The sequence below is a fragment of the Palaemon carinicauda genome, chromosome 6 (assembly GCF_036898095.1).
Source record: "Palaemon carinicauda isolate YSFRI2023 chromosome 6, ASM3689809v2, whole genome shotgun sequence".
Lineage (NCBI taxonomy): Eukaryota > Metazoa > Arthropoda > Malacostraca > Decapoda > Palaemonidae > Palaemon > Palaemon carinicauda.
Genome location: NC_090730.1, coordinates 5,446,092 through 5,458,539, shown reverse-complemented (window position 1 = coordinate 5,458,539; position 12,448 = coordinate 5,446,092). Strand labels below are relative to the sequence as shown.

Below are 12,448 nucleotides of genomic sequence, written 5' to 3'. Positions count from 1 at the left end.
ATATTTTGGTGAAGTACACATTTCTAGTTTTGAGCTTTCGCTATGCAGGTGTTTTATCTTCATCTCAAAACTTGAACTCGTTTTGGATAGATTTAATTATGGTGACAAGGAGAGTATGGACTCTCTTTCACTTTTAAATGGCCGACCCTTCCCTTAGACGGAAGTGTGTTTAGGTTTTTAGTAATTTTGCTTAACACGTTATAGATCTATATATTTTATATCTCTCCGCCTTTATTAGGCCTCTTCGATTAACTTTCCATTTATTATAAACATATAAAAATAAATTTTTATGTTTTGTTTATATGCGACCTTTCCTGATAGTAGGCGGTCCTTACTTGGAACCGAAGTTAATCAACGTTGAGCCCGTTATATCGTATTTAGCCTTTAAAGAATCTAAAACTTTTTAAAATTTAATGTTTTATGAAAGAATTTCTTTGATAGTCTTCGTACTGTTTTCAAAGATGAACTAACGTTTAGTTTTTTAGACTACGCAGTTGTTGACGTTCAGGACGTTCAACATGCGCTCTATCGTTACGATAGAGAGAGAGTGTATCACGGTTTCACTTTGCAGTAAGAGTAAATCGATTCTGACGTTTTGTTCATTCTTTCTTAGCTTAAATGTTTTAAATTCTAAATTAAAGGAACTTTTTATTTGGAAAACCTTTCAGTTTTTTCCTTTAGTCGAATAACATGTTTTTTTTGACGATATATAATTGGGCTCTTCTCTTAGGTGCGAAATCAAGAGAGAAAGAGAGAGAGAGATAGAGACGGAGGGAGAGAGAGGAGAGAAAACGTTCCGTTCAAGCGGGTAACGTTTTTCTCGAGTTGCTCTCGTCCCTAGTCGCTGTACGGGGAGGAAGGATAAAACGTTTTTAGTTTTTTATTCTCGTCCCCAGGCTATGTGCGGTGAGAGATTGAAAACGTAGTTATATGAACTAGTGTTTAGTCTCTTTCCCAGCCACTGATTTTTTTATCTTAAAATATGTTTTCTGTTTTTTGCTGGTATTAATGAGCTTGCATTATACGACTGATTTCGCATTTACTATCTTTTAATGAAGGGTAGAATTGCGTGTTTCAGGTAGAAATCAGTAAAAGTTTCGATTTCAGTGAAAAGTGCAAAACAGAAAATCGATAAAGTGATATGCGCAAAGTGTTACAGTGTTGCCTCCGAGGGTTCGTCTGTTCGTGTCTGTCGTTCACCTATTCCGGGACCTCTTGCAAGCTCCCAAGCCCAGGGGAGAAGTAATGTCGAACGACTTATGGGTTCGAGAGGCCTTGATCAACGAACATACGTTTCCCTCCGTGGTTTCGGGCGTATCTACCCAAGATCGCCCCACCCACACAAAGACGAGAGAGCCCATTTATTCCTCGTCTGCGGAAGAGGTTTCTCGTAAGAAACCATGGACCAAGGTCTCGCGGCTTATTAAGCGCAAGTCGGTCCTTTCCGCGCAAGTCCAACGGCCCAGTTGTAGCCACTGGGTCAGTTCGGACTCGCTGCAGTCTTCCGACGACTGCTCACCTCCTAAGAGAGGCAAAGCGGTACCGCATCAGGCAGTCACACCGTCTGTTGCCGCACCTGCTCCTGTAGACCCTAGTGGTCTTTGCTGCAGACCATGCAGTCTCAGTTAACGTCATTGATGCAGGACTTTCGTGCGGAGAAGGTTGACGCTGCACCAACCTCTAGCCTACAACCAACCACGGTTGTGCGTCCTGTGGACGCTGAGGCGACCTTCTCCCGCACTCCAAGAGAGTCCCGCCACCCATGCGTTCCAGTGTACCCTGCCAGCCGCATGTTGACGTTCAGCGACGCACGGAATCTTCCGTTGACGTTCGCGAGGTACAACAACAGTCTAAGTTGTTTTGTTTTGACGCGGTGCGTCAACTTCCGCATTCTAGAGTTGTTTTGACTGCTCAGTCTAGACAGTCAAAGCAGTCTCGAGTGGACACTGTACGTCCTCACACACCTGTTGTGGTTGACAGTTCAGTTGTTGACAGTTCACAGACTGTCAAGCAGTTACATGACGTTGCCTTCTGGTCTGCTACTTATGCACCAGTGAGAGACTCACTGAGGTAACCTAGCTTTTATCGGACAAGGTTCCTGTGGATGAGGAAGTTGCTGTTCTCCCTCCTACTGATATTCCCTTGAGGACTCTGTCAGATGGAGAGGAGCCTTAAGCTGCTTAGCCTCCTATGGACTTTAATTAAATCATGATGATTTTTTAAGGATCTTCGTCCGGATCTTGTAACTGCTGCTCCTCGTTCGCCTAAACGTCAGAACTTACACTAGGCCTAGCTACTTCGAAGCCGTTGTTTTTAAGCTAGTGCTCTCTCACTCTCCTAGAGAGCGTTACGTTGGCTAGGCGACTGGTTTTTGCACCAGGAGGAGTTTTTTAGGGATTCAGCCTTTGATTTCCCTTCTTTTAAACTGGCTTATAGAGCGAGAGTCTGATATGACACGAGAGAAGTTCTCGGCTTGGGAGTTCATGCCTCTGCCCAGATAGACTTCTCAATTCTGGTAGACTCGCCCTGGCGCCTAGCCAGGAGACGCTCCAAGTTGTTTTCAGGTCAACTTCTCAGCTTTTGTCAAGCCTTTGAAGTTTTGCTGTACTATTATGTCACACATAACAAGGCTTTCAGGGATGGTAAACGGTTCCGCCTCAGTCGCTAACCCCGTCTGTTGCCACACCTGCTCCCGTAGACCCTAAATGGGCTTTGCTGCAAGCCATGCAGTCCAAGCTTGCGTCCTTGATACAGGACTTAAATGCGGAGAAGAACCTTCTGGCCAACAACCTTCCAACCGGTCGGTTGTGCGCCCTGTTGACGCTGAGGTAACCTACTCGCGTCTGCCAGTTGAGGTGGTTCCTCCTTCTGGCCAACAACCTTCCAACCGGTCGGTTGTGCGCCCTGTTGACGCTGAGGTAACCTACTCGCGTCTGCCAGTTGAGGTGGTTCCTCCTTCTGGCCAACAACCTTCCAACCGGTCGGTTGTGCGCCCTGTTGACGCTGAGGTAACCTACTCGCGTCTGCCAGTTGAGGTGGTTCCTCCTTCTGGCCAACAACCTTCCAACCGGTCGGTTGTGCGCCCTGTTGACGCTGAGGTAACCTACTCGCGTCTGCCAGTTGAGGTGGTACCTCCACCGATGCGACCCAGTGTGGGTTGCCAGTCGCACGTGGACGTTAAGCGACGCTCGGAGGTGGTTGTTGACGTTCAGGACGTTCAACAACCAGCAGAGGTGACTTGTTGTGACGCAGTGCGTCAACCTCAGCAACCCGGTAGGGTGTTGACTGCACAACCCAGACGGTCTAGACAGTTTCGGGTTGACGCTGTACTTCCTCGCGCACCCATGGTTGTTGACAGTTCACAGACTGTGCAGCAGTTCCATGATATTGCGTCCGGCTCCGTCACGCATCCACCAGTGCGACCGGATTCAGCAAGCCAGACGTTGCCCACTCCATTGCAGTTTCCTCATCAGTTTCGGATGAGGAACCCTCTGATGAGGACGTTGCTGAACAAGACGATCAGCCCCCAGCCCTGCTATCCATCCAGAAGATGCTGAAGAAGGAACGCTGCTCAGTCAGGCTGTGGATGAGTCTGGTAGGGACACTGTCATCCGTGGATCAATTTGTGTCACTAGGAAGACTACACCTCCGTCCTCTTCTATACCATCTAGCTTTTCACTGGAAAAAGGACAAGACGCTAGAAGCGGTCTCGATCCCGGTTTCCGGAAAGATAAAGTCTTGTCTGACTTGGTGAAAGGACTATATCAACCTTAGAGAGGGTCTTCCCCTAACTGTTCAGACTCCCAACCACGTTCTCTTCTCGGACGCATCGGACGTAGGCTGGGGTGCGACATTAGACGGTCGGGAATGCTCGGGATTATGGAACTCGAGTCAAAGGACAATGCATTTCAACTGCAAGGAGCTTCTGGCAGTACGTCTGACCTGGAAAAGCTTCAGGTCTCTCCTTCAAGGCAAAGTGGTGGAGGTGAACTCGGACAACACCACGGCTTTGGCGTACATCTCCAAGCAAGGAGGGACCTACTCTCTGACGTTGTACGAGATCGCAAGGGACCTCCTCACCTTGTCAAAAGGTCTAGACATATCACTAGTAACGAGGTTCATCCAAGGCAACTTGAATGTCATGGCAGATTGTCTCAGTCGGAAGGGACAAATAATTCCAACAGAATGGACCCTCCACAAGGATGTATGCAAGAGACTTTGGGCCACCTGGGGCCAGCCAACCATAGATCTCTTCGCAACCTCGATGACCAAGAGGCTCCCAATATTTTGCTCACCAATCCCGGACCCAGCAGCAGTTCATATAGATGCCTTTCTACTAGATTGGTCACATCTAGATCTATATGCATTCCCTCCGTTCAAGATTGTCAACAAGGTACTGCAGAAGTTTTCCTCTCACGAAGGGACAAGGTTGACGCTAGTTGCTTCCCTCTGGCCCGCGAGAGAATGGTTCATCGAGGTACTTCGATGGCTAGTAGACGTTCCCAGAACACTTCCCCTAAGGGTGGACCTTCTACGTCAGCCACGCGTAAAGAAGGTACACCAAGGCCTCCACGCTCTTCGTCTGACTGCCTTCAGACTATCGAAAGACTCTCGAGAGCTAGACACTTTTCGAAGGAGGCAGCCAGAGCGATTGCTAGAGCAAGGAGAACATCCACCCTTAGAGTCTACCAATCGAAGTGGGAAATCTTCCGAAACTGGTGCAAGTCAGTATCCGTATCCTCGACCAGTACCCCTGTAACTCAAATAGCTGACTTCCTCTTATATCTGAGGAAAGAATGATCTCTTTCAGCTCCCACTATCAAGGGTTACAGAAGCATGTTGGCATCAGTCTTCCGTCACAGAGGCTTAGATCTTTCCAACATAAAGATCTACAGGACCTCCTTAAGTCTTTTGAGACCACGAAGGAGCGTCGTTTGGTTACACCTGGTTGGAATTTAGACGTGGTACTAAGATTCCTTATGTCAGACAGGTTCGAAACGCTACAATCAGCCTCCCTGAAAGATCTCACCTTAAAGACTCTTTTCCTGGTATGCTTAGCCACAGCTAAAAGAGTCAGTGAGATTCATACCTTCAGCAAGAACATCGGATTCTCATCCGAAACGGCTACATGTTCTACAACTTGGTTTTTTAGCCAAAAACGAGCTGCCTTCTTGGCCTTGGCCAATATCATTCGATATTCCAAACTTATCGTATGGTTGGAAATGAACTAGAAAGAGTCTTATGTCCTGTAAGAGCTCTTAAGTTCTATTTAAAACGAACTAAACCTTTACGAGGCCCGTCTGAAGCTTTATGGTGTTCAGTTAAGAAACCATCTTTGCCTATGTCAAAGAATGCTTTATCCTATTTTATCAGACTGTTAATACGAGAAGCTCATTCCCATCTGAATGAGGAAGACCAAGCTTTGCTGAAGGTAAGGACACACGAAGTAGAGCTGTCGCAACTTCCGTGGCCTTTAAACAAAATAGATCTCTGCAAAGTATAATCGACGCAACCTATTGGAAAAGCAAGTCAGTGTTCGCGTCTTTTTATCTTAAGAATGTCCAGTCTCTTTACGAGAACTGCTACACTCTGGGACCATTCGTAGCAACGAGTGCAGTAGTGGGTGAGGGCTCAACCACTACAATTCCCTAATTCCATAACCTTTTTAATCTTTTTCTTGAAATGTTTTATTATTGTTTTTGGGTTGTCCGGAAGGCTAAGAAGCCTTTCGCATCCTACTTGATTTGGCGGGTGGTCAAAGTCATTTCTTGAGAAGCGCCTAGATTAGAGGTTTTGATGAGGTCCTGTTGTATGGGTTGCAACCCTTGATACTTCAGATCCTAGGGGTCGCTCAGCATCCTAAGAGGATCGCGAGGCTCCATAAGGAAGACGTACTTAAAAAGGCAGAGTAATTGTTCAAGTCGACTTCCTTACCAGGTACATATTTATTTTATGTTTGTTATTTTGAATAACTGCTAAAATGAAATACAAAATACTTAGCTCATAATAATGTAAACAAGTAATGCTGGTCTCTACCCACCCCCCTGGGTGTGAATCAGCTTATATAATCACCGGCTAAGTTTAATATTGAAAAATGATATTTTTATTAATAAAATAAATTTTTTAATGTACTTACCCGGTGATTATATATTAAAGGACCCTCCCTTCCTCCCCAATAGAGACCCAGTGGACCAAGGAGAAAATTGGTTCTGTGTTTACATTGAGTACTGAGTACCTGCTCGACAGATGGCGCTGTTGATGTACACCCCCTACCTGCATAGCGATCGCTGGCGTATTTTGAACGTAGAGTTTTTTTGTCGGGCAGCAGAGCTGCAGCTTATATAATCACCGGGTAAGTATATTAAAAAATTTATTTTAATAATAAAAATAACATTTTTTATTAAAACCCTGCGCACATTTCCGTTCTTCTGGCATAGTAAGGAAGAAATCATACCGTGTTAGTACAGTCTCTTCTCGGGAGTCAACACTGCTATTTCAAAGTGAAAGGAGTTTAACATTGTGAATATCTGCCTATTGAAAGATAGGTGGTGAATAGAACTACTTTCTTATACATTACAATCTCACAGAATAATTTAATCCATACAGTAAACGAACCCTGTTTTACTTATGCTTTAAAGCCTCAAAATCGGCAAAATAGCTAAGTGCTAAATTTGTTACATATAGGTTGCTTAAAATGTAACTTAAATTCTCAAAGAACTTACCATCCTTCAATTTTTATTATTTTGTTTGTTGACTAGAACAAAATGGATACCCAGTGCTCTAATTTCGTCATATCCTTGGTATATCGAGCTACTATGATTATTCCACTTACTGTAACATACAAATAGAGACTATTTAATTATTGTGTTTTACGCTTACATTTTGCCCCCGAAGGATTGAGAGAAAGTAACCCCCAGTACGATTTTGCAGTGGGGAGCTCACCTCCTCCCAATCCCTTTATTTGTTATTCATAAATATTTATCCCTTGGGCTCACTTTATCTGTTAGTAGATTGCTAATCACATTTGGAATGAAGGGAATAGCACTCCTCGATATCTGAGGCTGATCAGGAACATAGGCAACATCGTTCCCATTTGTACTTTCCCTTGGAATTCAGTATTTTGCTCTTCTAGTTTTTTGGCTTCAAGGCATAAGTAAGATAACCAGTTTGTACAGAATAGAAATGTTTTTCATTTTGAGGATGATTTAGGCATCCCATTTTGCTCATGTAATTACGCATTATATATATTTTTTTTCTCAAACTCATCCAAGGGACATTTTGAGCTCGTGTTATCATACTTCAGGATATGATTAATCTTATGTGATCGTATGTTATATTTTGTTAGCATGTGGTCTCATATAATGGTTTATTTTGAGCTACATTTCTTTTAAGTAAAATTTTTTCTATTTTGTATTGCTATCATAACTAGATATAATTTTTCCAAGGGCAAGATATATATTGAAGTTGCATAGTAGGTAACAGGAAATTCAGAAGTCACTTGGGTAGGAATTGTCTTGAGTTAAAGACTTACTATTTATTGACAACTGAGAAGTAAGTGGTTTGAAAACGATATCAATATTCATCAATGTGAAAGCTAAAGCTTTTTTAATACTATTATCTTTCTTATAACATGTATGCCAAGTTTTTTTATCTCACTTTAGGGTAACATGTTTTTCTTGATACTTTATTAGTCTCTGTGTATGTATTCACAAACTTGAATTTTTTTTTATGTATTTTATTGATAAATTGCTTATTGAAGCAGAATTTCTGAACAGGGAATAATTTATCCAGAAATATCTTAGTACATTCATGTTTAAAGAAAAGGATGGTTGCAAATAATTATAGCCTTAGGATTTTTATTATTGTTAATGTTGTTGGAACAACAGATTATTGCATTCAAATGCATTGTTCCTAATTGCTACTTCCAATTAGAGAAATAGATACACTTGTGAAAATTACAAACAACATTTTTTATCTTATATGGTCCAGTTCAGTGTTCGTTAGCCAAGAAATGAATGAGACTGCTGTCGATGGCCCAGCTTCATATTGCTAACTAATACAGAGGCACAGGTTTTTAGACTTGCTTGGTATATTGGGTCTTTGTTTCCTAATGTATAACACCACACAATAGCAGGTTCTAAAGACACCAAGATGTTATGGAAGTGTGCCGATAGAGGGGTCAACTCAACTTGCTGTAATAAAGATGTAGGTTCTAGACAATCAGGAGCAATAATAAAGTAAAAACAAGTTCCAATAGATACAAAAGTCCTTGAGATTAGAGAATATCTACAAGACAGGAAGAAAACTGTGATTTGGAATGCCCTGATCTGCTTTAGAATACGGTATCTAGACTGGTGAAGAAAAACCTTGTTGTGGAGATGAGACGACAAGTCTGATGAAAAAGTGTGTTGGCTCATCATGAAGAATTTTTCCTTTGTAAGAATTAGGTAGCTTAACAGTTTCAACATTTTAGATACTCCAGAATTTTTATTTATGTCTATTTATAGAATAAAAGATGCAAAGATTGGGCCTGGTGGATACTGATACTGCATAGTTAACCAAATACTTATCAAAGAAGGCGATGAAACACTACGTTTACCTTTTAATGATTCATTTCTTGGCTAACAGTACACTTTTTTTTAAACCATAGCATAAACATAATGAGATGATTTTATATTGGCACTTTAAAATTACTTCAAGTACTCAGGGAAATATAATGTGGATGTTATCAGGAAAATATATTGAATTTGTAATTACAGTAGTAATTTGTTCCTACTCGTATAAAAACCTTTTGTCCTTTGAAATACGGAAATGTCTATAGAAGAGCTGGAATGGCTGTTGAAATCGTTAACGAAGTAGTTAACAACAGGTGGTGAGTGCAGGCGAGTAGTCTCGCCCATCCACTTGTCAAAGACTTACTGTATATTTTGTCTTCGGCCGCAACAAGTACTTTTATATCATGTCCAAGGCTGTTTAGTTTTATTTATTTATTATTGATTTATTTTTTTTTTCTTATTAGCTTTAATGGTTGATAATGCAGCTTTGTATTAATGGTGGCATAAAGCAAGAATATGTGTTGAAACTGCATCAGATTATGGCTAAACTGGCGATAATTTTTATTTCGTTGAGGAGTGGGAAGGCTGAAAAGTCTTCGGTATATTCTGGTAAGCCCATCAATTCCATGAGAGATTGTTTATTACTTTGCTCTCCTCATCGAGTACACCATTCGCCGGAGCTTATGTGTATACAACCTTTTCTTAGGCCGGAGGAGTATGCTTCGTGAGCAGGGAGAACTCTTAACTGGGGGTTTTTGGGTTTTGTAGAGTGTGAGATGATTGTTATACTCTATATGCTCTAAGCTCTCTTGCAGACCACCAATGATGAATGACCTAAAGAAGGCCAAACCTTTCTTAGGTCTTGGAGTTAGACCCTAAATGTCTTTTCGAAGGAGCGAGTAGTAATACTACTTTCCCTTAGTGACCGTAGTGGTGATACCAATGAAGAAGAAGAAAAAGAAAGAGAAGTATTAGTAGTCTAGGAAAGCCAGTCATAGTCGCAAGATAGTACTCTTGACATCTACCTCTCTTTCAGGCAAAGATGGGGTGTGATGACACTTACGTGGTTTTCAGCCCAGTGCATTGTACATGGCTGGGCTTATCTCCCTTGTCACCCAGTAGCAGGGTGGGGCAGAGGTGCACGGCCCCATGCTGGCCCTTGTCCATCTTCTATCATTCTGTTGCGGAAGAGCTCAGGCTATCTCCTTTACCTTTCCTAACTGGACTGTGGACAGTGATCACTTCTGTAAACAGGGTACTGCTGTTTCCCGTGTTGAGGCCAGTTATAGTTGCAAAATAGCTCTTGACAACAATGCCTTTCCTTCAGTGGTTGGTGGACGACCCTCAGGTGGTTCCTGGCATGGTGCCATGGCCCTGTGACACAGCCCCCTTGGGCCGATGCTTGGGGTAGGGACTGTGCCCCAGTGCCACAAACTCTGCCACTCAGTGTTAGGTGGGACATGACCTGGGTTTCCCTTGCCACTCAGAGCTAGGTTGGACAAAGGTGCCCGTGTCCACCTTCTGATGGCCTCTGTTGGAAGAGCTTTGGCTCTCTCCTTCACCTTTCCTATCTGGACAGTGGACAATGCTATATTTAATGATGAGAAGAGGGTAACTATCGAGGGTCGCTTAGACCTGGAATTCTCTGCTTGCAGAATCTAAGGAGAAGTTGGTAAGCAAAAGAAGTAATTTGTTTCCCTACCTCTTCCGATTCTGAAGCTTCTTCTGTGAAGGAGGAGGAGTAGTCCAAGAAGTCGAGCCGTATTCTTAATAATAGAGCTCTTGCTGAGACGCCTTCTTTTTCAGGAGAGGTGAACGCACCAGGTTCCATGGGTGGTTGATGCATGGTCTTCTGGGATGATGCACAACACCCTCCTGCCCATCTATTTCACTACCCCGTTGGCCTGTCCACGATGCCTCTGGTCGATCCACTAATCTCCAGGCCAATGTAAAACCTTGTCTCCTGCGCCAGTCAGTGCATGCCCCTCCCCAGGCTGATGCACACACACAACCCCGCAAACCCCCTAGCCGATGCATGCCCCCGAGCTGATCCACGCCTCTCAGGCTAGTGCATGACCCGCTGAGACTACAGCCCCCTACCACCACCCCCCAGGGCCATTACCTGGGTTTCCCTGGCTAGCCAGGTAGGACAGAGGTGCATGGCCCTGATACCCATCCTCCGTTGGTCATGTGGTGGACAAGAGAGTGGGCACTTTCCTTCGCCTTTCCTTCTTAGACGGTGAACCAGTTTTGGTGGTTTTTCCTCTTGGAGGAACTTTGTCGCCATTGGACGCTTGTACCTCAACTACCTTGCTTGCAGAACCTGACGAGAAAGTTGATATACAAGCGAAAGAACTGATTTGTTTCCTTTCTTCTTCCAATTCTTCTTCCTCTTTCTCCTCCTTCCATTTCTGATTCTGACTTTTTGCCAAGAATAAGAAGTTGAAGAAATCTAGGGCCAGTCGTAGTCATAAGAATAGGGCTCTTGACGACATCACCTCCTCTTCAGGGGAGCGGTGGAGTTGGATGACATCTGGGTGGTCCCATGACCTCCCATTGCCAATGCAGCGGTCAGGACTGTGGCCTCGTCACGACCGGAGGCGTCTACAACCCGGGTTCAGATGAGACAGAGGGGCACAGCTCCAGCTTGCCCTTCACACCCGTTGGCCACTTGTTGAAAGAGCTAGGATACTAGCCTTCACATTTCCTACTTGTACGAAAATCTGCTGCTCTTTCTTTTGAGGTTACAGTACTGCGGTATCCTGTGTTGAGGATATGGCCCCTTTCGATGTTGTCTATGTACACAAATGATGGCCATGGGTAAAGAAGCCTCAGGCACATGGTCAACGCTTCCTCTCCACCTCAATCAGAGGAAAGAGTATGAGGCATTTCTGTCTCTACCTTGATCAGTGCGAGAGATCCTCCTTCATAACTACTGCATGGTCAACGCTTCCTCTCCACCTCAATCAGAGGAAAGAGTATGAGGCATTTCTGTCTCTACCTTGATCAGTGCGAGAGATCCTCCTTCATAACTACTGCCTTGGTCCACCATCAGTTCCTGATTACATTGCATGTGCTGTTATATAGTCAGAATACTCATTTTCGCGGAAAATGAGTAAATCCCCAGAGCAGCCTGCCTTGACCAGTGCTGGAGATCCTCCCTGATAACTACCAACTTGGTCTGGCATCATTCCCCAATTATGTTGCAGGTGTCCTCTAGTTAGAACGGTGGGAAGAGAGTAAATCTTCGGATCAGCCTGTAGGACCCTCTACTTCTGTGAAGTATAAGGGTATAGTACTCTGGTTCCAGTTAGTGACTAGGCACTATCAACCTACTCATCCTTATGATGGGCTGATACGAGGTTGCTGAAGTTATTTCCTTCACTTCTGTACGGGATTAATGAGACTGGCATTTCCAGGGACGAAAAAGAACCAACCAGTTTAGTTCTAGTGGGACTTCCTACCCACCAGTATGGGAGGCTCCCTATTTTAAGAGACGAAAAGTCAAATGTGAGGAGTCTTTGACTGGTGAGTGGGTGAAGCTACTCATCTGCACTCTCCACCTGTTGTTAACCACCTCGTTAACGATTCTGACAGACGTTCCAGCTCCGCTGTAGAGATTTCCCTATTTTAAAGGACTCAGTTTTGAATAACTAGGAAAAATAAAAATTACTTTTAAAATTTTATAATTTCTATTCAGTTTATATTTATATACATGCATACTATTAAACTTTCTTTCACCATAAATTGATATTAGTGGTTTTGTGTTGAATTGTTCATTACTCTTAGTTATGAAAACTGGACGAATTGTAGTCAACAGATTAAATGGAGATCCTGACCATTTCATTTAAAGAAATTATGAGTTATTTGACCTTTGGGAAGAAAATTGGATC

General features: G+C 43.4%; 1 protein-coding gene across 6 annotated transcripts in view; it reads left to right on the top strand.

The window, feature by feature from the left end:
* The window catches only part of LOC137642399 (src substrate protein p85-like), an 86,248-nt gene that overhangs the window by 50,084 nt on the left and 23,716 nt on the right, over positions 1–12,448 (top strand). The gene's annotated exons all lie outside the window — the stretch shown is intronic.